The sequence below is a fragment of the Grampus griseus genome, assembly GCF_964374135.1.
Source record: "Grampus griseus genome assembly, chromosome: 2".
Taxonomy (NCBI): Eukaryota; Metazoa; Chordata; class Mammalia; order Artiodactyla; family Delphinidae; genus Grampus; species Grampus griseus.
In genome coordinates, this window is record NC_139018.1 from 82,251,403 (window position 1) to 82,257,229 (window position 5,827).

At 40.7% G+C, this 5,827-nt stretch overlaps 1 protein-coding gene across 2 annotated transcripts in view; it reads right to left on the reverse strand.

Annotated features, from left to right (window-relative positions):
• The window catches only part of RASGRP1 (RAS guanyl releasing protein 1), a gene marked incomplete at its 5' end in the record, with an annotated part of 82,770 nt that overhangs the window by 29,480 nt on the left and 47,463 nt on the right, over positions 1 to 5,827 (reverse strand). The gene's annotated exons all lie outside the window — the stretch shown is intronic.

Consider the following 5,827-nt stretch of genomic DNA (forward strand, 5'->3'; position numbering starts at 1 on the left):
GGGAAGGAATAAATATTCAGATATATTGTAATGATAATCAAGGCAATAATAGGAAAATGATAATACATGCCTAGAAAATGTCAGTAGATTGATCTTACAGGTTGTAATAGCAAGTCAGAAAAAGCTATGTGAATGATCCAAATACAACTGGAGAGCACATTAAGGATCAATACCATTCGGAATATTCCACGAGAATGATGCCATTCTAAGAACAAGAAAGAATGGCAAAGTTCCACCAAGTTCACGCATCTCTAGAGATATATGGAAAGAATAAGTGTTTACTGTAAAGGTCACAGAAATGCAAAATCCAATCCAGTGACGAACCTGGGTGGTCCTACCCTCTTCCATCAACATACTGAGGAATCAGGCTATGTGGGCTGTGTGCCCCGCAAGACACTGCCCTCTTTCTCCTCTAAAAGCCATGTCAAATTAACCACAATCCAGGGCTCCGTGAATTTCAGCAGGGCCCCTGAGAGGAATCCACTGAGCAGCCAGCAGATGTCTCAGTTAACTGGGGCTGTGCAGTCTTCTTTCAGTGGCTATGCATATTTTAACCCTTGGAAAACTCAGACTTAAATATAGCAAAGTAAAAAACAGGCCAAATCATATTACTGATTTTTTTATTAGGAAGGGATCTATGCCTTTTGAAATCTTATATACCTGTAATGTTTAAGAGCATATTAGAACGAGAGTCTTGAAACTTCAATCTGGAATATACAATTAAGGGATTTACACTTGTGATTTTAAATTCAAATCTTATTAAGTTTATGCATAGCTTTGGAACATCTAAGGTAATGTTAGCTTTACTGTTGATAATTTTAATTTACTGAAGTTATAAAAACTATTTAGAATTCAGAAAAGCCTCTGAAGTATTTAAAAAATCTAAGATTTAAAATTACAAGTACATACCTATCAATAATTACTTTAAATGTAAATGGACTAAATGCTTCAGTCAAAAGACATGGAGTGGCTGAATGGATACAAAACCAAGATCCATATGTATGCTGCCTACAAGAGATGCACTTCAGATCTAAATAGTTAGACTCTTCAAGAAAAAAAATGGGAGTGCCCAAATCAATAAAATCAGAAATAAAAAAGTTACAATCAATACCACAGAAATATAAAAGAAAGTAAGAGATTACTACAACCAGTTACATGCCAATAAAATGGACAACCTAGAAGAAAGGTACAAATTCCTAGACATGTACAATCTTCCAAGACTGAGCCGGGAAGAAATAGAAAATATGAGCAGACCAATTACCAATAATGAAATTGAATCAGTAATTAAAAAAAAACAAAAACAAAAACAAACTCTCAGCAAACAAAAGTCCAGGACCAGATGGCTTCACAGGTGAATTCTACCAAACATTTAGAAAAGAGTAAACACCTATCAAACTATTCCAAAAAACTGCAGAAGAAGGACCACTTCCTAACTCATTCTATGAGGCCAGCATCACCCTGCTACTAAAACCAGTCAAAGATATCACAAAAAAAGAAAATTACAGGCTAATATCAGTGATAAAAATATGATGAACATAGATTCAAAAATTCTCAACGAAATATTAGCAAACCAAATACAACAATATATTAAAAGAATTATACACCATGATCAAGTGGAATTTATCCAATGAATGCAAGGATAGTTCAATATCCACAAATCAGTCAGTGGGATATACCTCATTGACAAATTGAAGAATATATAAATAAAGAATAAAAATCATATGATCATCTCAATAGATACAGAAAAGGATTTGAGAAAATTCAACAATTTATGATTAAAAAAAACTTTCCATGAAGATGTATAGAGGGAACATACCTAAACATAGTAAATGCCATATATTATAAGCCCACAGCTAACATCATACTCAATGGTGAAAACTGAAAGAATTTCTTCTACAATCAGGAACAAGACAAGGATGCCCACTCTCACCGCTTTTATTCCTAGCCAGAGCAATCAGACAAGAAAAAGAAATGAATCCAAATTGGAAAAGAAGAAGTAAAACTGTTACTGTTTGAAGATGACATGATACTATACATAGAAAATCCTAAATATACCACCAAAATACTACCAGAGTTCATCAAAATTCAGTAAAGTTGCAGGGTACAAGATTAATATATAAAAATCTGTTGCATTTCTATATACTAACAAGGAACTATCAGAAAGAGAAATTAAGAAAACAATCCCATTTAAATCACATCGAAAAGGATAGAATATCCAGGAATAAATCCAACTATGTAAGTAAAAGACCCACAGTCAGAAAACTTTAAGACACTGATGAAAAAAATTGAAGATGACAGAACAGATGGAAAGATATACCGTATTCATGGATTAGAAGAATATCGTTAAAATGACCATACTACCCAAGGCAACCTACTGATTCAATGCAATCCTATCAAAACACCAATGGCATTTTTCACAGAAAACAAATAATTCTAAAATTCTATGGAAAGAAAAGTCCCCAAATAGCAAAACAATCTTGAGAAAGAAGAACAGAGCTGGAGGTATCACACTCCCGGACTTCAGACTATACTACAAAGCTACAGTCATCAAAACTGTATGGTACCAGCACAAAAACAAACAAGTAGATCAATGGAACAGAATAAAGAGCCCAGAAATTAACCCACACACTTATGGTTAATTAATCTAAATCAAAGGAGGCAAGAACATACAATGGAGAAAAGACAGTCTCTTAAATAAATGGCATTGTGGAAACTGGACAGTTACATGCAAAAGAATCAAACTGGACTATTCTGGACACTATGCAAACTGGACACTATGCACAAAAATGAATTCAAAACTGATTACGAACTTAAATGTAAGACCTGAGCTGCCTGGAAGCAGAGAGGCAGCATATCCAAAGGGCTGCCTCCATAGTGTGGAGTTCAGGAGTTTGGAGAGCCCTTTGGGGGTCCCAGTTTTACCTAAGAGATGTCAACTTGAGAGTGTGCTGAACTTCACCTTATGCTCCCATATCACGTGTAGTCATCAAAGTGTTTTCTCTGCGGTTTCGCAGACATTCTCAGAGGGGAATCAGGAAGATGGTGGAAGGGTAAGAGGTAGAGATCACTTTCCTCCCCACAGATACACCAGAAATACATCTACACGTGGAACAACTCCTACAGAAGACATACTGAACGCTGGCAGAAGACCCCAGACCTCCCAAAAGGCAAGAAATTCCAGACATACCTGGGTAGGGCAAAAGAAAAAAGAATAAACAGAGAAAAGAATAGGGACAGGACCTGCACCTCTGGAAGGGAGCTGTGAAGGAGGAAAGGTTTCCACACATTAGGAAGCCCCTTTGCGGGCGGAGACTGCAGGTGGTGGAGGGGAAAAGCTTCAGAGCCACGGAGGAGAGCACAGCAACAGGGGTGCGGAGGGCAAAGCGGAGAGATTCCGTCACAGAGGATCGGTGCCCACTGGCACTCACCAGCCCGAGAGGCTTGTCTGCTCACCTGCCAGGGCAGGGGGGACTGGGAGTTGAGGCTCGGGCTTCGGTTGGAGCGCAGGGAGAGGACTGGGGTTGGCGGTGTGAACACAGCCTGCAGGGGGTTAGTGCACCACGGCTAGTCGGGAGGGAGTCCGGGGAAAAGTATGGACCTGCCGAAGAGGCAAGAGACTTTTTCTTCCCTCTTTGTATCCTGGTGCACGAGGAGAGGGGATTAAGAGCTCTGCTTAAAGGAGCTCCAGAAACGGGCGTGAGCCGCGGCTAACAGTGCGGACCCCAGAGACAGGCATGGGACGCTAAGGCTGCTGCTGCCGCCACTAAGAAGCCTGTGTATGAGCACAGGTCACTATCCACACCTGCCCTCCCGGAAGCCTGTGCAGCCTGTCACTGCCAGGGTCCCGGGATCCAGGGACAACTTCCCCGGGAGAACACGCGGCACACCTCAGGTTGGTGCAACGTCCCGCCAGCCTCTGCCACTGCAGGCTCTTCCCGCATCCATACCCCTCCCTCCCCCTGGCCTGAGTGAGCCAGAGTCCCCGAAGCAGCTGCTCCTTTAACCCTGTCCTGAGCGAAAAACAGACGCCCTCTGGCGACCTACACGCAGAGGCAGGGCCAAATCCAAAGCTGAGCCCCGGGAGCTGTGCGAACAAAGAAGAGAAAGGGAAATCTCTACCAGCAGCCTCAGAAGCAGCGGATTAAAGCTTCACAATCAACTCGATGTACCCTGCATCTGTAGAATACATGAATAGACAATGAATCATCCCAAATCAGTCCAAATTGAGGAGGTGGATTTTAAGAGCAAGGTTTATGATTTTTTTCCCCCTTTTCCTCTTTTTGTGAGTGTGTGTGTGTATGCTTCTGTGTGAGATTTTGTCTATATAGCTTTGCTTTCACCATTTGTCCTAGGGTTCTATCTGTCCGGTTTTTTTTTTCTTTTTTAAAAAAATTTCTTAATTATTTTTTATTTTAATAACTTTATTTTATTTTATCCTACTTTATTTTATTTTATCCCCTTCCTTCCTTCCTCCCTCTCTATTTCTTTTTCTTCCTTCCTTCCTTCCTTCCACTTTCTTTCTTTCTACTTTTTCTCCCTTTTATTCTGAGCCGTGTGGATGAAAGGCTCTTGGTGCTGCAGCCAGGAGTCAGTGCTGTGCCTCTGAGGTGGGAGAGCCAACTTCAAGACACTGGTCCACAAGAGACCTCCCAGCTCCACATAATATCAAATGGTGAAAATCTCCCAGAGATCTCCATCTCAACACCAGCACCCAGCTTCACTCAACGACCAGCAAGCTACAGTGCTGGACACCCTATGCCAAACAACTAGCAACACAGGAACACAACCCCACCCATTAGCAGAGAGGCTGCCTAAAATCATAAGTCCACAGACACCCCAAAACACACCACCAGATGTGGACCTGCCCACCAGAAAGACAAGATCCAGCCTCATCCACCAGAACACAGGCACTAGTCCCCTCCACCAGGAAGCCTACACAACCCACTGAACCAACTTTAGCCACTGGGGACAGACAGCAAAAACAACGGGAACTACAAACCTGCAGCCTGCAAAAAGGAGACCCCAAACACAGTAAGATACGCAAAATGAGAAGACAGAAAAACACACAACAGATGAAGGAGCAAGATGAAAACCCACCAGACCTCACAAATGAAGAGGAAATAGGCAGTCTACCTGAAAAAGAATTAAGAATAATGACAGTAAAGATGATCCAAGATCTTGGAAACAGAATAGAGAAAATGCAAGAAACATTTAACAAGGACCTAGAAGAACTAAAGATGAAAGAAGCAACAATGAACAACACAATAAATGAAATTAAAAATACTCTAGAGATGGGATCAATAGCAGAATAACTGAGGCAGAAGAACGGATAAGTGACCTGGAAGATAAAATAGTGGAAATAAAAACTGCAGAGCAGAATAAAGGAAAAAGAATGAAAAGAACTGAGGACAGTCTCAGAGACCTCTGGGACAACATTAAATGCACCAACATTCGAATTATAGGGGTTCCAGAAGAAGAAGAGAAAAAGAAAGGGACTGAGAAAATATTTGAAGAGATTATAGTTGAAAACTTCCCTAACATGGGAAAGGAAATAATCAAGTCCATGGGAAAGGAAATAGTTAATCAAGTCCAGGAAGCACAGAGAGTCCCATACAGGATAAATCCAAGGAGAAATATGCCAAGACACATATTAATCAAACTATCAAAAATTAAATACAAAGAAAACATATTAAAAGCAGCAAGGGAAAAACAACAAATAACACACAAGGGAATCCCCATAAGGTTAACAGCTGATCTTTCAACAGAAACTCTGCAAGCCAGTAGGGATGGCAGGACATATTTAAAGTGATGAAGGAGAAAAATCTAC